The sequence below is a fragment of the Manis pentadactyla genome, chromosome 5 (genome assembly GCF_030020395.1).
Source record: "Manis pentadactyla isolate mManPen7 chromosome 5, mManPen7.hap1, whole genome shotgun sequence".
In the NCBI taxonomy this organism is placed as follows: domain Eukaryota; kingdom Metazoa; phylum Chordata; class Mammalia; order Pholidota; family Manidae; genus Manis; species Manis pentadactyla.
This window is the reverse complement of record NC_080023.1, coordinates 3,106,958-3,133,381: the sequence shown is the minus strand read 5'-3', so window position 1 is coordinate 3,133,381 and position 26,424 is coordinate 3,106,958. Positions and strand designations below refer to the sequence as shown.

General features: G+C 40.7%; 1 protein-coding gene across 12 annotated transcripts in view; it reads left to right on the top strand.

Annotated features, from left to right (window-relative positions):
• The window catches only part of FAM193A (family with sequence similarity 193 member A), a 207,447-nt gene that overhangs the window by 40,025 nt on the left and 140,998 nt on the right, over nt 1-26,424 (top strand). The window contains exon 2 of one of the 12 annotated variants that reach the window (XM_057502035.1): nt 15,443-15,488. The exons of the other annotated variants lie outside the window; for them this stretch is intronic. The gene's annotated coding sequence lies outside the window, so the exon portion shown is untranslated. The remainder of the gene's footprint in view (nt 1-15,442; nt 15,489-26,424) is intronic. 12 annotated transcript variants of the gene reach the window in all.

Below are 26,424 nucleotides of genomic sequence, written 5' to 3'. Positions count from 1 at the left end.
TATAGAGTCTGTTAGGTCCATCTATTCTAATGTATTGTTCAGTGCCTCTGTGTTCTTACTTGTTTTCTGTCTGGTTGATACCTCCTTTGGAGCAAGTGGTGTGTTGAAGTCTCCTAAAATGAATGCATTGCATTCTATTTCCCCCTTTAATTCTTTTTTTGTTTCACATATTTAGGTGAATCTGTGTTGGGCGTATAGGTATTTATAACAGTTATATCCTTTTGTTCGACTGACCCTTTATCACTATGTAATGTCCTTCTTTGTCTCTTGTGAATTTCTTTGTTCTGAAGTCTGTTTTGTGTGATACAAGTACTGCAACTCCTGCTTTTTTCTCCCTGTTGTTTGCATGAAATATCTTTTTCCGTCCCTTCACTTTTAGTCTGCATATGTCTTTGGTTTGAAGTGAGTCTCATATAGATGGGTCTTGCTTTTTTATCCACTCTATTACTATGTGTCTTTTGAATGGTGCATTCAGTCCATTTATATTTAGGGTGATTAACGATAGATATGTACTTATTGCCATTGCAGGCTTTGGATTCGTGGTTACCAAAGGTTCAAGGGTAGCTTCTTTACTGTCTAACCATCTAACTTAACTCACTTATTATGCTATTATAAACACATCTGATGATTCCTTATTTCTCTCCCTTGCTTTTCTTCCTCCTCCATTCTTTATATTTTAGGTGTTCTATTGTGTACTCTTTTTGTTTCCCTTGATTGATTTTATGGATAGCTGATTCAATTTTCCCTTTAATTAGTATTTGGTTGGTGTACTTTCTTTGCTTTGGTTTTATTTTCTGTGGTGACAGCTATTTAGCCTTAGGCATACTTCCATCTAGAGCAGTCCCTTTAAGATACATTGTAGAGATGTTTGTGGGAGGTAAATTCCCTCAACTTTTGCTTATCTGGTAATTGTTTAATCCCTCCTTCAAATTTTAATGATAGTTGTGTTGGATACAGTATTCTTGGTTCAAGGCACTGCTGTTTCATTGCATTGAATATATCATGCCATTTCCTTCTGGCCTGTAAGGTTTCTGTTGAGTAGTCTGGTGAAAGCCTGATGGTTTTCCTTTGTAGGTGATCTTTTTTCTCTCTCTGGTTGCTTTTAATTCTCTGTCCCTGTCTTTGATTTTTGCCATTTTAATTATTATATGTTTTGGAGTTGTCCTCCTTGGGTCCCTTGTGTTGGGAGAGCTGTAGACTTCCATGGTCTTAGAGACTATTTCCTTCCCCAGATTCAGGAAATTTTCAGCAATTATCACTTCACAGACATTTTCTGTCCCTTTTTATCTCTTCTTCTTCTTCTGGTACCCCTGTAATGTGAATATTGTTCTGTTTGGAATGGTCACACAGTTCTTTTAATATTCTTTCATTTGTGGAGATTCTTTTATTGCTCTCTGCCTCAGCTTCTCTGTATTCCTGTTCTCTAATTTCTATTCCATTAACTGTCTCTTCCACCTCATCCATTGTGCTCTTAAATCCTTCCATTGTTTGTTTCATTTCTGTTATCTCCCTCCTGAATTCATCCCTTAGCTCTTGAATATTTCTCTGTAGGTCCATCAGCATTCTTATGACTTTTACTTTTAATTCTTTTTCAGGAAGATTGGTGATTTCAGTGTCACCAAGCCCTCTCTTTGGTGTTTGAGAGATTTTGGAGTGAACCAAGTTCTGTGCCTTTTCATGGCAATGGGAGTGGTTGCCGGAAGTGGTGATGTGTCAGCTGGGAGAACAAAGCCCCTTCCTGCTTGCTGGTTGCCTTTCCTGTCTCTGCTGTCTGTGCTGTTTAACCGCACACAGGGAGCAGCCTTTGGGTGAATCCCCTAAGCTGCTGTGGGTGGGGCGGCCTTCTAGGTGGCCTAGGGCAATGACGGGGTCTCAGGCCAGCAGCACATTTTCTGCCACAAGAGCAAAACCCCTTGTGTCTTCCGGTCTCTGTGCCTGTCTCTGGTGTCTGTGCCAGTGGACTGCGTGCAGAGAGCAGCCTCAGGATTAATCCCCTGATCTTCTGTGGGTGTGGTGGCCCTCGGGATGGCCTAGGTCACTGGCAGTGGTCGCAGGCCAGTAGTGCATGTTCTGCTATGAGAACAGAGCCCCTTTGTGCTTTCCAGACTCTGAGCCTGTGTTTGCTGTCTGTGCCGGTGAAACACACGCAGGGAGCAGCTTCTGGGTCTGGGCCTGTTAGCTGCGTGCACGGGGAAGCCTCTGTGCTAAGCTGTGTGGTTGCTGTAGGTGGGTCTGCTCCCTGGATGTTCCACAGCAATGGTGGGTCAGCCAGTTTGCTTACAGTGTGTAATTGGGAAGGGGGGGAAGGAATGGCAGGCTGCTTGTCACCGCAAGGGGATTTGGAGCTGCGTTGCCACCCAGGGTTTAGGGTGCCTGAAGTTCTTTAAAGTTCCCAGCCTGCTGGGCTGAGTGTGCCAGGACGATTTTGTCCACCTATTAAACCCTTGTCCCTGTAAGATGCTTTAAGCGTCCATTTTTGTTATGTTCCAGGGCAGCTGGATGTGTGAACCTGTTTGCACGCTCCATCTCAGACCTTGCTTTTCCACTCCTCCGATATCCAGTGCACCATGCAGTGTGTGTCTGTGCTCCCGTGGTAAACCACCAGGGCTGGCTTTATAGCAGTCCTGGGCTTCCACTCCCTCCCCACACTGATTCTTTTCCTCCCGCCGGTGAGCTGGGGTGGGGGGAGTGCTCGGGTCACGGCTTTGTATCCTACCCTTTTCTGTGAGATGTTGGGCTCTTGCAGATGTAGCCTGGCTCGTGTACTGTATCTACCGGTCACCCTTTTAGGGATAGTTATTGTATTCCCTGTATTTTCAAAATATATGTGGTTTTGGGAGGAGATTTCTGTCATCCTACTCACGTTACCATCTTGAGAAAATCCTCCACCCTTTTTTTTTTTTAACTGTGAGAAGAGGCATTAATGTAGTAGAGTGTGCCTCCAGTGTTAGGTAAGGAACTCAGAGAAGGCTATTCTGGGAAGGTAACACTAGCGGAGACCCCAAGGCAGTGAGGGAGCAAAGGAATGGAGACAGGGTGTTCTAGACAGCAGGGCAGCGGGTGCCAAGCTCTTGTGAGTCCCAGTTTTTCTTTTAGCTAATTCCATCTAAATAAAACATGCTTTCATAATCTTTTGGACCTAAATATTATGTAGACTCTGGTTACAAAGAAATTTCTGGATAGTCCTGGGATTAATAAATTCAGTAAAATTTTAGGACTGACCATCATGGTGAGCATAACTGATTTCATCTCATGCAGATGCTCTTGATAATGGAGCCATACTCTTAGGGTCCGATCCTGGATGATTCAGACACCTAGATGTTTTCACACCTAATATTTAAATAGTAGAAACTTAAAGCCATGACTTCTTTTTTATTATTCATTCATTTATTTATTTATTAAGGCATCATTGATATACAATCTTATAAAGGTTTCACATGAAAAACATTGTGGTTACTACAGTCACCCATATTATCAAGTCCCTCCACACCCCCGTGCAGTCACTACCCATCAGCATAGTAAGATGCCACAGAGTCACTACTTGTCTTCTCTGTTAAAGCCATGACTTCTAATCTTGGCTTTTGAGTATCTTCTGAAATTGTGACTGTCCCTCACCAAAGAGCCAGCAGTCCTGAAGATTAGAGGTTCTGACAGTAAGGCAGTAATGAGTCGTTGGAGTCTCTGCTTGCCATCTGCTCAGTGTGAGGGCCAATTTGAATCTGTGCTTCCTCGGGCAAATTCCGTCAGTTTGGTTTTTCCCTGCAAGGTTTAATTCAGTATGTTCAGATCTTCTGTTTGTTAGAATGTGGTGCGTTCTATGAGCCCTGGTGGATTAGTCACTCGGGTTTCTTGAAGTTTTCAGAGAGCCATTCTGAGCTGAAGCAGCAGCTCTGAACGTCTCTTAAAAGAGCACTGATGACATACTCAGAAGATAATCAGAATAAATCAGGTCTCCATGTATTTTTCTCCATATACTTTAAGCTTTTCCTGTGTATTCCATGAATTGTCACCTCATCCACTACTCCTCTCTGCAGGGGTCATAGCACCATTACCCTTTGGTGAGTGATACAGCAGTAGAGGGCCCTCCAGCCCTCACTTTTGCTGGAATCATTGAACTTCTTTCTCCACTTCATTGCTGAAGTCCTGTGGTGGCACAGCTGGTACACCTTCCACATCTAGATGTCAGGCTGTGTGCAGTTGAGAGGAGGCTGAGTGGACCACCCTGTGAGTGCAGGGCTTCGCTGAGAGCCTCCCTCTCAGGCTCTCAGGCAGATTGCAGTTGGTCATGTTCCCTCCATGAAAGTTGAGCTCAAAGTGCTGCCGCACCAGTGCCTCTTCCTCTCCTTCCTGCCACTGCCAGCCGCCTCCTGCTCTTTGTTCTATTCAGGCTACTTCAGATTGCCAGAAGCAGAAGCCTGCTCTGCTTAGCTCAGCACTGCTGAGTACAGGTAGCTCTGCACCTGCCTCCCTGTGGCTCTGCCTGTGTGTGTGCTGCCTCCCTGAGCCTCACTTCCAGCTGGCCTGCCCACCCCTAGGGTTTGCTACTTGGTGACTCTGCCCACCACAGCCCCAAGTCTCCCTCCTGGCAGCCAGCCTCTAATGACTATTGCTTGGTTTCACTTTGTGTATTGGTTCACCTTTCTCCAACACGGACAAGATTGTGTTCTATGCTAGGCCTCACTGTGGGTCTCTACCTGTGCTGTGGTGGGCTGCCGGTCCCCCACAGGTTAATCATCCATTCTGAGGTATGGAAAGTGCAGAGCCTGGGTTCAAGGCAAGGGTTCTTTGAGGGCACCTTCCCTGGTGAGGGCCACCTTGCAGGCAAGCTTGGAGGTGCACGCTTGTTAGAACAGCACACTTTTGTTTGGCCGTGTGTAAAAAATTCATTCTGTAATGCAAGTTAAGAAGTAAGTGACTACGGAGGTAGAAAACCTAATTTTATTTAAAAATGTCCTGAGGGAGAGGATTAAAGATGGCAGTGTGAGACTTGAGACAGAGGCCTCCTCCTAAAACATATAATACGAAAATATAATCAGTACAATCAATCCTGAATGAGCAACAGGAAAGAAGGGTGCGCCGACTGCATACACCTGGAGAAGAGAACAGACCTCACGGAGCAGGGCACCAATATCGCTCCCCTGCAATCCCGGACAACACTCCAGGGGCTGAGCAGCTCCAGAGAGTAGAGCTTCTGGGCACTTGAGGGCACCACATACAAATATGAAACCTCAAAGGAACTTGGTTGAAACCAAAATTGTGCAAACACCAGAAAAAAAGTCAAATGAAACTGATCTCATCAATCTTCCTGAAAGAGATTTCAAAAGAAAAATCATAAACATGCTCATGGAGGTACATAAAAATATTCAAGAACTCAGGAATGAATTCCAGTTGGAGATCCAATCATTAAGGAATACAGTGGAGGGTTTTAAAAGCAGATTAGGTATGGTGGAGGAGATGATAAATTAAATAGAAATTAGAGAAAAGGAATACAAAGAAGCTGAGGCACAGACAGAAAAAAGATCTCTAAAAATGAAAGAATATTGAGAGAACTGTGTGACCAATCCAAACGGAACAATATTCGTATTATAGGGGTACCAGAAAAAGAAGAGAGAGGAAAAGGGATAGAAAATGTCTTTGAGGAGGTAACTGCTGAAAACCTCCCCAATCTGGGCAAGGAGATTAGTCTCTCAGGCCATGGAGGTGCACAGGTCTCCCAACACAAGGAACTAAAGGAAGACAACACCAAGACATATACTAGTTAAAATGGCAAAGATCAAGGAAAAGGATAGACTATTAAAAGCAGCCAGAGAGAGAAAAAATATCACATACAAAGGAAAACCCATCAGGCTATCATCATCAGACTTCTCAGCAGAAACTTAACAGGCTAGAAGGGTGTGGCATGATACATTTAATACAATGAAGCAGAAGGGCCTCGAACCAGAATACTCTATCTGGCAAGATTATCATTTAAATTTAGAGGGATTAAACAATTTCCAGATAAGCAAAATTTAAGAGAATTTACCTCCCACAAACTGGCTCTACAGTGTATTTTGGAGGGACTGCTGTAGAAGAAAGTGTCCCTAAGGCTAAACAGCTGTCACCAGGGGTAATAAAACCACAGTGAAGAAAGTAGAACAATTCATTACTAAGTAAATGCAAAATGAAATCAACTACCCCCAAAGTCAGTCAAGGGATAGACAAAGAGTACAGAATATGATACCTAATATATAAAGAATCAAGGAGGAAGATAAAGGAGAAAAAATAAATAAAAGAACCTTTAGATTGTGTTTGTAATAGCATACTGAATCAAGTTAGACTCTGAGATAGTAAGGAAGTTAACCTTGATCCTTTGGTAACCACCAATCTAAAGCCTACAATGCCAATAAGTACATATCGATAATCACCCTAAATGTAAATGGTCTGAATGCACCAGTCAAAAGACATAGTCACTGAATGGATAAAAAAAGAAGACCCATTTATATGCTGCCTACAAGAGACTCACTTCAAACCCAAAGAAATACAAAGACTTAAGGTGAAGGGAAGGAAAAAGATCTATCATGCAACTAATAGGGAGAAACAAGCAGGAGTTACAGTATTTGTATCAGAAAAAATAGACTTCAAAACAAAGAAAGTCATAAGAGATAAAGAAGGACATTACATAATGATAAAGGAGTCTATCCAAGAAGAAGATACACCCATTATAAATATTTATGCACCCAACGCAGGATCACCTACATATGTGAAACAAATACTAACAGAATTAAAACGGGAAATAGAATGCAATGCATTCATTCTAGGAGACTTCAATACTCCACTCACTCTGAAGGACAGATCAACCACACAGAAAATAAGTAAGGAGACAGAGGCACTGAACAACACATTAGAACAGATGGACCTAACAGACATCTACAGAACTCTACACCCAAAAGCAACAGAATACACATTCTTCTCAAGTGCACATGGAACATTTTCAAGAATAGATCATATTCTAGGCCACAGAAAGCCTCAGAAATTCAAAAAGATTGAAATTGTATCAACCAGCTTCTCAGATCACAAAGGTATGAAACTAGAAATAAATTATACAAAGAAAATGAAAAATCCCACAAACACATGGAGGCTTCACAACATGCTCCTAAATAACCAGTGGATCAATGACCAAATAAAAACAGAGATCAAGCAATATGTGGAGAGAAATGACAACAGTAATTCAACACTGCAAAATCTGTGGGAAGCAGTGAAGGCTGTGTTAAGGGGGAACTATATTGTCGTACAGGCCTACCACAGGAAAGAACATTCCCATGTGAACAGTATAAACTCACAATTAATGAAACTAGAAAAAAAAGAACAATCGAGGCCCAAAGTCAGTTGAAGGAGGGACATAATAAAGATTAGAGCATAAATAAATAAAATCAAGAAGAAAAAAACAATAGAAAGAATCAGTGAAAGGAGGAGCTGGTTCTTTGAGAAAATAAACAAAATAGATAAACCCCTAGCCAGACTTACCAAGAGAAAAACAGAGTCTGCACACACAAACAGAATCAGAAATGAGAAAGGAAAAATCACTGTGGACACCACAGAAATACAAATAATTATTAGAGAATACTATGAAAATTTGTATGCTAACAAACTGGATAACCTAGAAGAAATGAAAAACTTTCTAGAAAAATACAACCTTCTACGGCTAACCCAGAAAGAAACAAAAAATCTGAATAGATCAATTACCAGCAATGAAATTGAACTGGTAATCAAAAACTGCCTAAGAATATAACCCCTGGACCAGATGGCTTCAACACTGAATTTTTTTTTTAATTGTTTTTTTTTCTTCTTGCCTTTTATTTTTTATTTTGCTATCGTTAATGTATAATTACTTGAACAACATTATGGTTACTAGACCCCCCCTATTATCAAGTCCCCCCCACATACCCCATTACAGTCACTGTTCATCAGCATAGTAAGATGCGATAGAATCATTACTTGTCTTCTCTGTATATACTGCCTTCCCCATGTCCCCAAGCCCCTACATTATGTGTGCCAATTGTAATGCCCCATTTTCCCCCTTATCCCTCCCTTCCCACCCATCCTCCCCAGTCCCTTTCCATTTGGTAAATATTAGTCCATTCTTGGGTTCTGTGAGTCTGCTGCTGTTTTGTTCCTTCAGTTTTTTGTTGTTGTACTCCACAGATGAGTGAAATCATTTGGTACTTGTCTTTCTCTGCCTGGCTTATTTCACTGAGCACAATACCCTCTAGCTCCATCCATGTTGTTGCAAATGGTAGGATTTGTTTTCTTCTTATGGCTGAGTAATATTCCATTGCATATATGTACCACATCTTTATCCATTCATCTACTGATGGACACTTAGGTTGCTTCCATATCTTGGCTATTGTAAATAGTGCTGCGATAAACACAGGGGTGCATATGTCTTTTTCAAACTGGGTTGCTGCATTCTTAGGGTAAATTCCTAGAAGTGGAATTCCTGGGTCAAATGGTATTTCTGTTTTGAGTTTTTTGAGGAACCTCCATACTGCTTTCCACAATGGTTGAACTAGTTTACATTCACACCAGCAGTGTAGGAGGGTTCCCCTTTCTCCACATCCTTGCCAGCATTTGTTGTTGTTTGTCTTTTTGATGTTGGCCATCGTAACTGGTGTGAGGTGATACCTCATTGTGGTTTTAATTTGCATTTCCCTGATGATTAGTGATGTGGAGCATCTTTTCATGTGTATGTTGGCCATCTGAATTTCTTCTTTGGAGAAGTGTCTGTTCATTCACCACTGAATTTTATCAAACATTTTAGAGAAGACCTAATACCCATCCTCCTTAAAGTTTTCCAAAAAGTAGAAGAGGGAATACTTCCAAATTCATTCTATGAGGCCACCGTCACTCTAATACCAAAACCAGGCAAAGACACCACAAAAAAAGAAAATTGTAGACCAATATCCCTGATGAACACAGATGCAAAAATACTCAACAAAATATTAGTAAACTGAATTCAAAAATACATCAAAAAGATCATCCATCATGATCAAGTAGGATTTACTCCAGGGATGCAAGAACAGTACAACATTTGAAAATTCATCAACATCATCCACCACACCAACAAAAAGAAGGACGAAAACCACATGATCATCTACATAGATGCTGAAAAAGCATTTGACAAAATTCAACATGCATTCAGGATAAAAACTCTCTCAACAAAATGGGTATAGAGGGCAAGTCCCTCAACATAATAAAGGCCATATATGACAAACCCACAGTCAACATCATACTTCACAGTGAGAAGCTCAAAGATTTTCCTTTAAGATCGGGAACAAGACAAGGATGCCCACTCTCCCCAATTTTATTCAACATAGTACTGGAGGTCCTGGCCATGGCAATCAGACAACACAAGGAAATAAACGGCTTCCGGATAGGTAAAGAAGAATTTAAATTGTCACTGTTTGCAGATGACATGATACTGTACATAAATAACCCTAAAGAATCCACTCCAAAACTTGTAGATCTAATACCTGAATTCAGCAAAGTTGCAGGATACAAAATTAAAACACAGAAGTCTTTTGCATTCCTATACACTAACGATGAACTAACAGGAAGAGTTATCAGGAAAACAATTCCATGCACAATTGCATCAAAAAGAATAAAATACCTAGGAATAAACCTAACCAAGGTAGTGAAAGACCTGTACTCTGACGACGACAAGACACTCATGAGAGAAATTAAAGAAGATACCAGTAAATGGAAACAAATCCCATGCTTATGGATAGGAAGAATTAATATTGTCAAAATGGCCGTCCTGCCTAAAGCAATCTACAGATTCAGTGCAATTCCTATCAAAATACCAATAGCATTCTTCAACGAACTAGAGCAAATTGTTCTAAAATTCATATGGAGTGATAAAAGACCCCGAATAGCCAAAGCAGTCCTGAGGAGGAAGAATAAAGTTGGAGGGATTATGCTCCCCAACTTCAAGCTGTACTACAGAGGCACAGTAATGAAGACAGTTTTGTACTGGCACAAGAACAGACCCAGAGACCAATGGAACAGACTAGAGGGCCCAGATATAAACTGAACCATATATGGTCAATTAATATATGATAAATGAGCTTTGTATATACAATGAGGAAATGACAGCCTCTTCAACAACTGGTGTTGGCAAAACTGGACAGCTACAGGCACGATAATGAAACTGGATTCTTGTCTAACCCCATACACAAAGGTAAACTGGAAATGGATCAAAGACCTTAATGTAAGTCATGAAACCATAAAACCCTCAGAAGACAACATAGGTAAAAATTTCCGGAATATAAGCATGAGCAACTTTTTCCTGAACACATCTCCTCAGGCAAGGGAAACAAAAGCAAAAATGAGCACATGGGACTACATCAAACTGAAAAGATTCTGTACTACAAAGGGCACCATCAACAGAACAAAAAGGTATCCTATCGTATGGGAGAATATATTTGTAAACGACACATCCGACAAGAGGTTAACATCCAAAATACATGAAAAACTCGCATGCCTCAACACCTGAAAAGCAAATAACCCTTTTAAAAAATGGGCAGAGGTTATGAAGAGAGAATTCTCCAAAGAAGAAATTCAGATGGCCAACAGGCATATGAAAAGATGCTATACATCACTAATTATCAGGGAAATGCAAATGAAAACCCCAATGAGATAACTCCTCTCACCAGTTAGGATTAGGATGGCCAGCATCCAAAAGTGAGAACAACAAATGCTGGCAAGGATGTGGAGAAAGGGGAACCCTCCTATAGTGCTGGTCGTAATGTAAGTTAGTTAAACCATTATGGAAAGCAATATGGAGGTTCCTCAGAAAACTAAAAATAGAAATACCATTTGACCCAGAAGTTCCACTCCTAGGAATTTACCCAAAGAATGCAAGTTCTCAGATTCAAAAAGTCGTATGCACTCCTATGTTTATCGCAGCACTATTTACAATAGCCAAGAAATGAAAGCAACCTAAGTGTCCATCAGTAGATGAATGGATAAAGAAGCGGTGGTACATATACACAATGGAATATTATTCAGCCATAAGAAAGAATCAAATCTTACCTTTTGTAACAACATGGATGGAGCTGGAGGATATTATTGTCAGTGAAAAAAGCCAGGCAGTAAAAGACACATGCCAAATGATTTCCCTCATTTGTGGAGTATAGCAATGAAGGAAAACTGAAGGAACAAAACAGCAGGAGACTCACAGACTGCAAAAAGGTACTAGTGGTTACCAAAGGGGGTGGTGTGTGGGAGGGTAGGTGGGGAGGACATTAGAAGGGGATTGAGGGCTGTTATGTTTAGTACACAGGGTGTGGGGAGGTCTCAGAGAATACAGTATAGCGCAGAGAAGGCAAATAGTGACTCTGGCATCTTATTACAGTGTTGGACAGTGACTGCAATAGGGTATGGGTGTGACTCAATTATATAGTTGAATGTAATAACCAGATTGTTTTTTCATGTGAAACCTTCATAAGAGTGTATATCAATAATACCATAAAAAAAAGTCTCAAGAGTTTTGAGGGATATGTGTAGTGTGAAACTGTAGTGCTAGCGTTTTTACTGACATCTTTATAAGTCTTAGTCAGTACATCAATACTGAATTTCAGCTAAAAGTTTAGCCCAAAGTAACATTTCAAGCTTTTTTGTACCCTTTTTCCCTAAGTAAGGTCTTCCCAGCCCGTAACGGAAACCAGATTGTCTGAGGATGTGGCTTCACAGCGCTAGCTGGACTGGGGACTTGGGTGTTACTCCATTCTTGCTAGGAGTTCACTGTGTCACCTGGAGAGATTCTCCTGTCCTCCTCTGACATTTAGGTGAGGTTTAAAGGCTGCTGATGGGTCTGACAGCTGCCAGTGGGTTGGGTCTGTGAGTAGGCCTGGAAAGAGGAAGCCAGGTGCCACACCCAGCTCTGATATTTGGGCTGGAGTAAGGGGCCCTCGAGGAAGAATGCTGGCAAGGTGCCCGTGTGGGACTGAAAAGGTTTGGTCTTTTGTTTAAGAGGAGTTGGGAGACCATTGAAAGACTTTGAGAAGCAGAGAAGCTGACCTCTCTGGCTGGAGTGAGGGTCATGGTTTGGAGGGTATAGTGGGTACAGGGAAAAAGAATTCTCCTTACGATCTGGGTGAGAGGTGATGGCGGCCGTGGAGGTAGAGATGGGCATGTGTATAAGGTGCATGGGAGGATGGTCGGGGGGAGGTTGGATAACGGAGAGTCAAACTGTTCCTAGAAGTCTGACTTTAGAAACGCTTTCCTCTGAGAAAGGAGGGGCTAGAAACAGGCTAGGCCCCTGCAAGGTCTCAGGACTTGGCCGGCCCTCATCCTCCTTGGTCAGCGGCATGCCCAGCATCACGCTTGTCCTTCTTCCCTTTATCCCCAACTTCCTTCTTGCTCTTTCCCCTTCCCCTCCTCCCAAATTTGTCCTGCTCTTATGGGCTTGTGTATTTTGCATAGGTCCGAACCTGTTTTCAGAGAAACCCTTGCCTGTATCTATGTGTTTATGACCAAAAGGTGTGGGCATGGGCCCTCCTCCCCCTCTTCTTGGAGCACCTTGTGGAGGCCTGCCTGTTTCTGTGCCTGCCGTCCCATGAGCATCTGCAGAGTGCCTACATGTCAGGCTCCATTCTGGAAAGGTATGGAGGGCCTTTGGCCACTCTCACAGTGTTGTTTTTTACCATGTTAAGATGGGAACATGAGAGGATTTTGAGCAGAAGAATGATAGCTGTGTCTTAAGTTCTAAAAGAATTACTCTCGATGCTTTGTGGATGTAAGGTGCAAAGGCTGGCACAGGAAGACTGGTAAGAGGCCTAGTGTCAGGCATGGGGTGGGCATTTGACAGTGACAAAGGTTTGCCCCCTTGATTTCTGGGTAAGGGATGTGCAGGATGGGACATGGGTGTCATATCAGGACACGATCTTCCTTGCATGAGGCGTCTGTCTGCACACACTGTTACTCTGCAGTGGACCATGCCCAGGTGCTCTGATTGCTACTGCCACACAAGGCTGTGGTGCCTGAGTTTGGTTTTGGACATGGAGCTTGAAGTGCTTGGAGATGTCTGACGGGGGTTGTGGAATAGGAAGTTGCACCACAGATGTTTGAGCCCCAAAACCAACGCCTGGGAGTTGTTTGTGTACTGTTGGTAGTAGACATGGTCTGTGTATGGGAGAGCACAGAGTGAGAAGAGGCCAAGGTCGGGGCCTAGGGGCCCTCTGACAGAAGCTGTAGCTTTTTTTGTAGTACTAATGCTTACCTCTAAGCTGCCTTAGCTAAATTTGGGAAAGAGGAGTTTTAAATAAACAGTACATGCAAGCATTTTAAAAATTATACATGTTAATTATTCTGCATTAATAAAAAAACACTAAAATTAGAAGTAACACTAATTCATCAATTAGTTCTGGATATCAGAGAGTTATTTGGGTAGGTAGTAGGCCTTCTGCCCTAATTGAAGCATTGAAAAACTGAGTGAAATCAAGAAAACCCATGGAGAATAATAGCTTCCCAACCTTTTGGGTTTGTGATCCACCTGTGGGAAGGGAGGCCTGGTGTTCGTCCCCGCTGTGCCTGCTGGTCCATCCTGCTCTAGTGGCCCCCGCCCCGCCCCACCCTCAAGGAGCCCCAAGGAGCAACCTTTGGCTGGACCCTGGGGTGGTGACTGCACTGACTCTCCACCAGCAGAAGGGGGAGTGAGCAAGATAGTGCCTCTTCCGAACAATCCTCAGGGAGGGCGCCCTGGGACGTTTCAGAGGTGAGTCAGGGTTGTTGTCAGTGAGAAAGTGGAATCTAGTCAGTGGCAGGGTGTGAAAGTGTAGTGACCGGGGAAGACTCCAAGGGGTGTCAGGAGCTTAGGCTACAAGTTGAAATAGTTTAAGGAATACAGATGGATTGATCAAAAGTTTATTGAGGTTTTTAAATGTGTGGGGTACATGCTAGATACTGGGATTGTAACATTGTCAGAACACCCATTAATCTTGTGTGTTGCTTGGCAGGTCCTTGCATGGTTGCAAGAAGTGTCACACAGAGTGGTTTTGGCTCTTGGCAGGCTTTGTTTAAGGGGAGTTGGACAGTAATGAAAGTTACCCTGCAGCTGTCTGGGACTATGCTAGGAGATCAGAACTTAGTTTGTATAGTTCTTTCAGCATTAATTTACAGTGTAAGCAGCCGTTGCTGAGTAGCTCAGCCACAAATCCACTTATTAGTATGTGTTAACATTGGCAGGTGTTTCTGTTGCACTTGTGTGTCAGGCGGTGCTGTCACCATCCCTCGGGGTTTCCTGTCATTGCAGTAACCTGAAGTGGAGGTGCTGCTGTGCCCAGCTTATGTTAAGGAAGCAGGCACAGAAAGGCTTGTTAAAGACCAGGTGCTCAGGAGGAGTGAGATGCCAGGCAGCACCTGTGCTTTTGGTTTAAGGGGGTGGGGGCACCATGACAGGTATCAGGCTGCCTAGGATGTTGACATACTGATTCTCTGACCCTCTTTGTGGTAGAGAGGGAAATTCCCATACATGTTCACGCAGTGTTTTTGAGGATTTAATGTGGTTGCTTGAGTTTTATTAGATTTTTTCATGCAGGTGTTGATGTCAAAGTTACATCACCTAAAGTTTGTAGATAGCATGAGGACTAAAACCTCACAGTTTTGAGACTGTTACGGAGTCCATGTAATTACTTATTCCAGATTTCATTATTTTTTATTTAAATATAATTGGTTAAATCATTACCATTCTAATATCAATTTTACAAAGGCATGAGTTCGAATGAAGAAAATTGTGAAGTTGCCAGGTTTATCTAGAAGTCACTGAGCTGATGGCTGCCCATCTCCACACTCATTTCTGCAGCCGTGAACAGTGACCATCTCCTAAGGTTAATACAGTAATATCAGAAAGTGCAGGGCATAGAGGCAGAATTTGCTTTAATTTTACATACTCCTTAAATGTTTTACCTGTAGCAGGTATTCTCGAAGTCCTAATGCTTCCACTGAGAATGTCAGGAGTCTGTTACACAAAATTAACTGACTTCAGAATATCACAAAGTAAAGCAGTGGTAGAAATTTACTTAAAGCCATGGAGTTGGGGAATGTGTTGGTAGTTTGGGGTAGGTGAGGAGAGTGATAATCTCAGGAGGGCTCAGTAAATGTTGGTTGTTAACCAGGTGCTTTTCATGAGTATAAGATCTTTATGGTTTTAGAGCTTAATTTAATCTTTAACCCCATGAAGTCTGCACATTGTTAGTGCTCTGGAATATGCTGTTCTTTAGAACTTTAGAAAAATGTTCTTTAAACTTCTAAGCCTGGGACTTTTAAAGGAGGTAATTCTCTGCTAATTTTTTCAGTTTTTCCATGGTCATTGTTCTAGGATTAATGTTTCTGCCTGAATCAGTTTTAATCATTCACTGGAATAAAATTTTTAAAAATCTTTATTCACTTCATTTTTATTTTAAAGATGCTGACTTGATGTGCTGGGACTCCTGCTGGACTTGGTGCTTTAGGTAGTTTTTGTGCTCTTTTTTAATCTCTCATTATTGTCAAGATCCTTGCCTCCCCTCCCCCCACCTTTAAAAAAACTGTTTAAAAATTGTGGCTAAATAAATAAGAAACATAAAATTTGCCATTTTAACCATTTTAAGCATGCAGTTCATTGAGATTTGTCAAGTTTTATTGTTTAACAGTTTCTTAGTTCTAAGTCATCAGACTTTTCTTATTATTAATAACTTGTTTCCTATTTTCTTTAGTGCTTTCTCAGTTCATTTCTAATCTTGAGCCAAATTTTTTTTTTTCTTCCTTCATAATAATACTAGTTGTTAAAGCTATGAACTTAACTTTAAGTACAGTTTTGGCCAGACACCTACTAAAGTTTTGATATATAATGTTCTTAGTTTTATTGTTTTTCTGAATCTTTTCACTTAGCAAACATTTATTTAGTACATACTGTGTGCTAGTTACTGTAGTAGATATTGGGAATTTTATGACTATCCCTGTCCTCTAGTATTAAATATTGGGGGGACTGTAATTACAGATTTAGTACTTCTTTGTTACAGTATTTGTGAGAGGGTTTTGAATATTGAAGTCAACTGGATTTTGAAATTTGTGGTTTCAACTTTCATGAATCTTACATTTACTTTTTTGTATGTAAGTGAATATGGCATGTATAACTTTTGCCTTTTGACATACAGGTTTTTGTTTGTCTTTTGGTAGTATATTGTTTGACTGGTTTTCTGTTTCATGGAGCTTAACAAAAGAAGTTCTGTGGAGTTTAAATCTTGACATAAACCCAAACATTAAGCCTTGTTTGAATTTGCCATTTATGTTTTTGTCTGCTTGGTTTGTCAAAGTTTGATAGGAGCCCTGTTTGGATACTGGTAAATTCCATTAATTTTTACCTGGAGACTTAATTGTTTTTGCGTTATGTTTTTTAACATGTTTTTTATATTGAGTCACAATTTTCCTGTCTTCATTAAAATTATGTACTTCCTGTTACCAGAGTAAGCTTTGTTACTGATCGTATTTTTCTGATTTTAATATTGCTACACATGCATTATTTTATTTGCATTTGCCTGCTTTATTTTGCCCATCTTTAAAATTTTGTCATTTTAATGATAATAGCTACCATTTTGACTTTATGATTACTGTGTGCTAGACTTTCTCTTAAGCACTATCCTTGTAGCATCTCATTTGATTCTGTGCCAGCCCTCTTAGTGGGTTTTTTAAAGATTCTCCACTTACAAATAAGGAAACTGAGGCTTAGAGAGGTTAATGACTTGCTTATGCGTAAATAGTGAGTAGCTTTCAACCACTGTTGTGTTTTAAGTGTATATATTCTAAACAGCCGTAAGGTTCAGTGTTGCTTTAAAAAAGACAAACTTGATGTTTTTAAACGCCTTATGAGGTATTTCTGTTTCTCTGAAGAAAAAATGAGTTCTACAAAGGTTGAACGACTTCTTAAGATTATGCAGCTTATTAGGAAGTGGAGTTGGGACTCAAGTCCAGGTATTTTGGCTCAAAGTCCCAGTCTCTTCATACCAGATACTGCAGTTCTCCTTTTAGCTACTATCGTTCCATCTGTTTGTTTTAGTCTGCCCTTGACAGTGAATGGTGATTGTAGAGACATGACAGTGTTCTGTTATTCTGCCCCTATTAGTTTATTCCAATAATGTTTGATACATTTTTTTAGACACATTTTATTTAGAATTATGTGTATGTATAAAAAAACAGTCAGCTGATTAAATTTTTTTGTGGGGAGGGATGTATGGTCCTGGGGTAATGTTTTATTAATTTTTTTTCTGTTTCATGACATAAATTCAGATGGCTGGAAAAAATTTATTAACATTAGTGTTGCTATTCTTGGAAGATGTGACAACATTTTGGAAGGAAGCTGAGTTTAGAAATTGTATTTTTTTAAAGACATCTTTTTTGGGATTCCCCTACCTGTTCATGTTATATTTACTTTTGACCATCACTGTATCTGGTCACTTTTTTTTTTTAAGCCTGTTTGTTCAGTGGCATGAGGAGTCCAGATGGTCAGACTAGCTTCTGGTTTAATGAAACTACTATCACCTCATGCAAGAATTTAGCTCTTTTGGTACTAAGATTTCTAACCTGTCAGAATCCAGAGTTGTGGGAATGGGAAGGAAACATTTCCTGGATTGGTCATTAGGTATAAGTGAGAAATGACGCTCTTATTTGGACCCTTCTTTTCTGGACACAGGAGAAGTAGCCCCGTCTATTGGTCGTCTGTGCAGAATATACACAGCTGCTGTCAGTGAATCAGTGCAGGTGTGCATCTCTGGCAACTTCTCCCTCCTGGCAAGGAGTACAGCTGGACTTCTCAGACTGTTGCTCACTGGTTGGATTACCCGTGCCCCTGGGGCCTCAGGACCATCTCTGAGTGCAATGTCATGCTGCAGCCATCTGCTGCTGGCTAGGACCAGCACATCACTTAGAACCATCTGTAAACAGACTCAGATTCTTCTTCCTTTGTTATTAGTTATAGGGAACTACCCATAGGTGTAGTTTTCAAAGAAGTGGCAGTGCAACTTAATTGTGCAGTATACATGTAATTTCAAGATCTGCGTGCACAGGCTATCCTGGTGGACAGCTCAGATAGTTCCTGTGTCAGGCAGTCAGGCTTTTCCTATTTGCTGCCATCACTTTGAAAACCAGTGAGTGGGATGGATGGTAAGCCCAGGGAGACTGGAAAGTCTCCTGCTTGTTCATTCAGTGGACAGTGCCTGCCCTATGAGTGGTGTTATGGAAGGTGTTACTAGAAGGAGCGTGATGGGGACCAAGTCTCTCGTCTTAAGGACTTTGTATCAGTTCACATGGTAAGACAGCTCTGTGGGATGCTGTGGGGGCAGGAAAAGGATATTACTAATTGCTAAGACTGGGAGTAGAAGGAGTCAGGTCTTAAAGGGAAAAAGAACATGAACTGTATTGAAAGATGAGGGGAATTTTCCATGTGGATAATGAGAAGAGGAAGCTTTCCCTGACCCTTCCAGGCAGGTGCACTGGCAGAGAGGCAGTTAATTACAGTGGTGTGAATGGAGGGCCTGGATCAGGATCCTAGCTGGGTGATGCTAGGGGTGGCAACTTAATGGTTCTGTTCCTTAGTTTTCACCATTTTAAGATAAGTTGATAGTGCCTACTTTTGGAGTCAGTGTAAGAGTTAAAGGAGCAAATACATGTACAGCATTTAGCACAATGCTTGGCTCTTAGTTTTGTAGCTTGGTGTGAGTCATCTCTCCTCGGGGAGTCCATAGAACATGCACATATTTTTATATAGTACTCTTTTTGTTGAAACAGGCTGCTCCCATGCCATTTCCCCTAGCGCCAGATCCATCTCCAGCACCTTTTGTAGGCCTTCAATAGATACTAACTGAACTACATAGGAGTAGGGAAGTATGAGAAATAGATTATATTCTGTCAGTATGTTTCTGATAATGTGTTCTATCTGCATAGACCATCAGGTGAGAACAGACACTTTTAACCAGATGATTACTTGGCAGCTTCTTTTGCACCGCTGTGATTTCTCTTGAGCAGGACCTGGTCCAGAGCTGGGTCAGACCCAGAATCATGAGTCTGAGTAGGTAGTGTGTGGTTCTGGGAGCCCCACAGCCTCTTTAACTAGGTGCATTTTCTGAGGGCTTTCAGCTCATCAGTTTCTTTGCTCCTCATTTTAGTTAACAGTTCTAAAAACATAGGGTGAATATTTCAAAAAGTAAAATGTATCTTAAATGTACTCCCAAAACAAAGTGAGTAATTTAAAAAAATATGTATCTTGAGATACTAAGAGTACAGTGCATTGGTGGGATGGTCTTTGAGCTACTTGATACACAGTGATTTTTAAAAATTCAGTCTTGTAGTCTACAGTCAGATGGCATTCATTCAGCTAGGGCAGAGACACTGGCCTGTCCCTTCAGGGGCAGAACCTGTGATCCTGTGTGAAACATGGGCTGTTCTTCATGAGTCATAATGCTAGCTCACACTCCATCTCTAACTCTGTGCCAGGGAGGGGCTCCAAGCACTCATGACAGGCCTGTGACGTGAGGCAGGTATTTTGAGATGAGGAAGCTGAGGCAAAGAGAGGTTAGGTAACAGCCATGTTCACATGCTAGTAAGTGAATCTGAGTGGTCTGGCCCTTCAGTGTGCATTCATAATCATGCTTTGCTATTATTAGCAAAGTTTTTCTTTAACTTTTCATGCTTTGCTTTGAAAAAATGAACTTCATTGAGGTATAATTTGAGCACATTAAGATGCAGCCCATTAAAGCATACAATTCTGTGAGTATTTACAAATATCTACAACCCCAATTAAGACTTAGAAAATGAACACTGTCCCACAGAGTTCCCTTAAGCCTGCTTGCCAGTCCGTCCTCTTTCCACTGACTCCAGGCAGCCATTTATGGTTATGGATAGGACTTGATTAAATCTGCCTTCTTACTAGCTGTTTTCTGTTTGTCAAATTTATTCTGTTCTCTTTTTCCTCTTTTTATGCCTCTTCTGGGTTTAATGTAGCGTGTTTTATGATTCCATTTTATCTCTTCTACTGACTTATTATTTATACTCAAAATACTTAGACAGTTGTTGCCTTTCAGTCAGCAGTGCACGCTTTGACTTGATGCAGAGCTTACCTTTCAGTGGTAGTGCAACTGCTTCACAGTGGGGTAAAAGGACTTACGTAGTGTATTCCCAGCGCTTCTCTGTGCTGCTGATGCTCTTCGTTTCACTTTTACACATGCTGCAAGCAGAATACGTTTTGGTTGTGCTTTTGAAAGTCAAATTATCTAGTTCCAGTGCAGTTTTTTTTTTAAGGGAAGAAACAAATTTTATATTACTTTCGTTGTATTCCATTTTCAGGCCCTTCATTTCTTTGTAGAGATCCAGGTTTCAGTCTTACACAGTATTCTTTCTGCCTAAAATGTTTTCTTAAACATTTCTTATACAGTAGGTCTTCTGGCAATGAATTTCTTTAGTATTTATGTCTGAGGAAGTCTTCATTTCTCCATTATTTTTGAAAGATACCTTTGCTGAGTATATGATTTTGAGATAATAGGTTTTGTTTTTTGCTTTTTACTGGACTTGAAAAAATAATTCCACTGCCTTCTGTTTTTTTTCCCCCACAAGAAGCCTGCTGTAATTCTTTGTCCTTCCAGGTTTAGTGTTTCTTTCATCCCTAGCTGCCTTGAAGATTTTCTTTTTTGTTTTGAGCAGGTTGTGATATGACCAGGTTTTTGTGGTGTTTATTTATCCTGCTTGATGTTATCTGTGCTTCTTGGATCTGTGGTTTGGTGTCTGTCATTAATTTTGGAAAAATGCCACCATTATGCTTGCCTCCTCTTGAGATTCCAATTAGATATGTGTGAGAACGTTTCCTATGTGAGAATGCTTTACATTGTCTCAAACTTTCTGGATGTTCTGTCCACCACCCCTCACCATCCCCAACTCCACTTTTTCTCTGTGTTTCAGTTTGGGTGATTTCTGTTGACCTATCTTCAGGTTCATTGATCTGTACTTTCTGTTTCTCTGCTGAAATTACCCATCTGATCTCATGTTGTCCATCTTTTCTGTTACAGTCTTTAACATATTGATCATAGTTATTTTAAGTTCCCTGTTGGATAATTCCAATACCTGCTTTGTATCTGAGTCTTGTTTTGATGACTGCTCTGTCTCTTTTGAGAGTGTGTGTGTTTTTCCATGCCTTTTGTATGCTGTGTAACTATTTTTAAAATTTAGACATGTTATATAGGACAGTAGAAACTGAAGTAAATTATTTTTATGGTGGAAATGGATAGCTTTCTTTCTTCTTGGCCATTAGTGCTGTAATTTCCATTACTCTTGTTAAAAGTGGCCTAGGCTTAGGCTTTGTTGTTGATAGGGTTGTTGTCAGTGCACCCCAGTCTTCAAATTTCTATAGTGATGGCCTGTGTCTAGTATGAGGGTGGTTTACTAGAGCAGTGCCTGTAATTATGAGTTTTAAGTCTTCCCCCTTTGCCATGCCCCATGGAATGTCTCTGCACCCCCTTGTTCCTCTCCTGGCCCTCTCCTAGCAGTATTTGGCTGTTGGCTGTTATTTGAAGCTTTTTGACTGGCACATGTGTGGTGGTGGGGTGGTGGTCTCTCCATTATTTTGGGTAAGGTTCAGTCTCAAGGCATGTATGGCAACTCTGAGTCTTGGGATACAGCCCTTCATTTCTCCTCCCCCTTGTCCTGGAGCAGTACCCTCTCTCTCATTCCTTTCCCCAGGTTGCAATGAGTGTTCGCCAAAGCCTTTCTTTGGGTAGATTAAGTATTTTTTCCTTAGTGGAAATGGAGGGAAAAGGATCTGCGTGGAATTTTTTGCCTCTGGCACCCAAGGGCTGCTCCCTTTCCTGTGTGCTGCCACCACTGTTGCTGCTTCCTAGGGCTCTTTCGCATCTTTTCAGTGACCACCCAGAGGGTTTCAGAAAGAGGTTGCAAAGGGATGCAGGTTTCCCCAATGTCTGTGACCCCAGAAGTTGTCCTGCCAGCTTGCACTCAGCTTTCACCAATGTGTAATCATCTCTTTTCAACAAACTCTTCTTACCAGTGTCCAGTTGCATTTACCTCAGGAGAGTGTGTTCACCTGCCTTGCCAGCACTTAGATTTTGGTCCAGTTTGCTCTTCAACTTGAGTTCCCCGATAGGATAAAGAGGTTATGGATTTGAAGTTAGCCTAGTTGGTTTTCATCCTAAGTGTGGGAGTGATGCTCCCCACAGCTCTCTCCATGTTGGGGCAGAAGCCAGAAGCAACTAAGTGTTGAGGATGAACAGAGGTTTTTAAGTTTTATGAAGTCCAGTTTATCAGATTTTTCTTTTATGGTTAGTGCTTTGGAGTCTCAATAAAACTGTCTATTCCAAGGTTAAAATCTGTCTACTTTAATTCTGGTCTAAGGTTGCTCTGTTTTCTTCAAGTTTGATTTTACATATGGAGGAGTAAGGTTGAGGTGTCCCCACTGTCCATGCAGATGTCTAATTGGGTCTCACGAGAAGCTGCTTCTTTCCCTCACTGAACTGCCTTGTTCCTTTGTCAAACATTTATTCCTTTTTTTGAAAACTTTTTTTATTGTTAAATACCCACAAAAGTGTATTGAATGAATGTACACCCTTGCAGATTATTTCAGTTTGACCCCTGGTGTGTAAGCACCATTTTGATAAAGGAATAGAACATTTTGGGGACTCCAAAAGCCCACTAAAGACTACATCCTGATTACAGTTCCTTTGCTATTCCTTTATAGGTAACCACGAAACATACATTACTAAGCACAATCCTGAGCTTTATGTAAATGGAGGAATATTACATATACTCTTTGGTTAATGTCTTCTTTCATGAAACATATATTTTTTTACACTTGATTTATTTATTTAATTTTAATTAAGGTATCATTGATATACAATCTTATGAAGGTTTCACATGAGCAACATTGCGGTTATAACATTCATCCATGTTATCAACACCCCCCTCCCCCAATTGCAGTCACTGTCCATCAATCAGCATAGTAAGATGCTCTAGAATCACTACTTGTCTTTTCTGCGCTACACTGACTTTCCCATGAACCCCTACATTATGTGTGCTAATCATAATGCCCTTTAATCCCCTTCTCCCTTCCTCCCCACCCACCCTTTCCCACCCCTCCTCTTTGGTAACTGCTAGTCCCTTTTTGTAGTCTGTGAGTCTGCTGCTGTTTTGTTCCTTTAGTTTTGCTTCACTGTTATCCTTCACAAATGAGGGAAATAATTTGCTACTTGTCTTTCTCCGCCTGGCTTATTTCACTGAGCATAATATCCTCTAGCTCCATCCATGTTGTTGCAAATGGTACAATCTCTTTTCTTCTTATTGCTGAATAATATTCTATTGTGTATATGTACCACATCTTTATCCATTCATCTACTGATGGACACTTAGGTTGCTTCCATATCTTGGCTATTGTAAATAGTGCTGCGATAAACATAGGGGTGCATATATCTTTTTGAATCTGAGAAGTTGTTTTCTTTGGGTAAATTCCTAGGACTGGAATTCCCGGGTCAAATAATATTTCTATTTTTAGTTATTTGAGGAACCTCCATATTGCTTTCCACAGTGGTTGAACTAATTTACATTCCCACCAGCAGTGTAGGAGGGTTCCCCTTTCTCCACATCCTCACCACCATTTGTTGTTGTTTGTCTTTTTGATGTTGGCCATCATAACTGGTGTGAGGTGATATCTCATTGTGGTTTTAATTTGCATTTCCCATGATAATTAGCGATGTGGAGCATCTTTTCATGTGCCTCTTGGCCATCTGAATTTCTTCTTTGGAGAAGTGTCTATTCATTTCCTCTGCCCATTTTTTAATTGGGTTATTTGCTTTTTGGGTGTTGAGGCGTATGAGTTCTTTATATATTTTGGATGTTAACCCCTTGTCGGATATGCCATTTACAAATATATTCTCCCATACTGTAGGATGCCTTCTTGTTCTACTGATGGTGTCCTTTGTTGTACAGAAACTTTTTAGTTTGATGTAGTCCCACTCATTCACTTTTGCTTTTGTTTCCCTTGCCCAAGGAGATGCATTCAGGAAAAAGTTGCTCATGTTTATTTTCTAGAGATTTTTGCCTATATTTTCTTCTAAGAGATTTATGGTTTCATGATTACATTCAGGTCTTTGATCCATTTCGAATTTACTTTTATGTATGGGGTTAGACAATAATTCACTTTCATTCTCTTGCATGTAATGGTCCAATAGCCAACACCAGTTGTTGAAGAGGCTGTCATTTCCCTGTTGTATGTCCATAGCTCCGTTATCGTACATTAATTGACTGTATATGCTCAGGTTTATAACTGGGCTCTCTGTTCTGTTCCATTGATATATGTGTCTGTTCTTGAATAGATTAAAATTTTTTGTACTTATCAACCTTTGTAAAATTTCTACTCATTTATCTTTATATCCTTTTGGATTTTCTATGTGTACGATCATATCATTTACAAATAGTGACCCTTCTTTTTCCACTTCCTAATCATTAGTTCTTTCATTTCTTTTTCCTGTCTTACTGTACTGTCTGGGATCTCTAGTATAATGTAGAATAGAAATGATGGTTGCAGGCACCTTCATCTCATTCCTGATCTCAAAGGAAGGACTTTCACTGTGCCATGTTTAAGTGTGTTTCTTGTTAATGGGCTTTTTCCTTTTTTTTGTTTTTTTCCCGATAACAGGCCTCTGTTATTTTGAGGCTTTACACTGGGTCCATACATAGTTTTTTGTTTGTTTGTTTGTTTGTTATCATTAATCTACAATTACATGAGCAACATTATGGTTACTAGACTCCCCCCATCATCAAGTCCTCCCCACATACCCCATTACAGTCACTGTCCATCAGCGTAGTAAGGTGCTGTAGAATCACTACTTGTCTTCTCTGTGTTGTACAACCCTCCCCCTGACCCCTCCCTATGTTATGTGTGCTAATTGTAATGCCCCTTTCCCCCCCTTATCCCTCCCTTTCTACGCATCCTCCCCAGTCCCTTTCCCTATGGTACCTGTTAGTCCATTCTTGGTAACTGTTAGTCCATTCTAAGTCTGCTGCTGTTTTGTTCCTTCAGTTTTTTCTTTGTTGTTGTACTCCACAGATGAGTGAAATCATTTGGTACTTGTCTTTCTCCGCCTGGCTTATTTCACTGAGCATAATACCCTCTAGCTCCATCCATGTTGTTGCAAATGGTAGGTTTTGCTTTCTTCTTATGACTGAGTAATATTCCATTGTGTATATGTACCACATCTTCTTTATCCATTCATCTACTGATGGACACTTAGGTTGCTTCCATATCTTGGCTATTGTAAATAGTGCTGCGATAAACATAGGGGTGCATATGTCTTTTTCAAACTGGGTTGCTGCATTCTTAGGGTAAATTCCTAGAAGTGGAATTCCTGGGTCAAATGGTATTTCTGTTTTGAGTTTTTTGAGGAACCTCCATACTGCTTTCCACAATGGTTGAACTAGTTTACATTCACACCAGCAGTGTAGGAGGGTTCCCCTTTCTCCACATCCTTGCCAGCATTTGTTGTTGTTTGTCTTTTTGATGTTGGCCATCGTAACTGGTGTGAGGTGATATCTCATTGTGGTTTTAATTTGCATTTCCCTGATGATTAGTGATGTGGAGCATCTTTTCATGTGTATGTTGGCCATCTGAATTTCTTCTTTGGAGAAGTGTCTATTCAGATCCTCTGCCCATTTTTTAATTGGATTTGTTTGCTTTTTGTTTATTGAGGTGCATGAGCTCTTTATATATTTTGGATGTCAACCCCTTATCAGATGTGTCATTTATGAATATATTCTCCCTTACTGAAGGATGTCTTTTTGTTCTATTGCTGGTGTCCTTTGCTGTACAGAAGCTTTTCAGCTTGATATACTCCCACTTGTTCATCTTTGCTTTCTTTTACCTTGCCCGGGGAGATATGTTCATGAAGAAGTTGGTCATGTTTATGTCCAAGACATTTTTGCCTATGTTTTTTTCTAAGAGTTTTATGGTTTCATGACTTACATTCAGGTCTTTGATCCATTTCAAATTTACTTTTGTGTATGGGGTTAGACAGTGATCCTGTTTCATTCTCTTACATGTACCTGTCCAGTTTTGCCAACACTTGTTGAAGAGGCTGTCATTTCCCCATTGTATATCCATGGCTCCTTTATCATATATTAATTGACCATATATGTTTGAGTTAATACCTGGGCACTCTATTCTACTCCACTGGTCTATGGGTCTGTTCTTGTGCCAGTACCAAATTTTCTTGATTATTGTGGCTTTGTAGTAGAACTTGAAATTGTGAAGTGAGATCACCCCTGCTTTATTCTTCCTTCTCAGGATTGCTTTGGCTCTTTGGGGTCTTTCATGCTTCCATATGAATTTTACAACTATTTGTTGCACTTCATTGAAGAATGCTG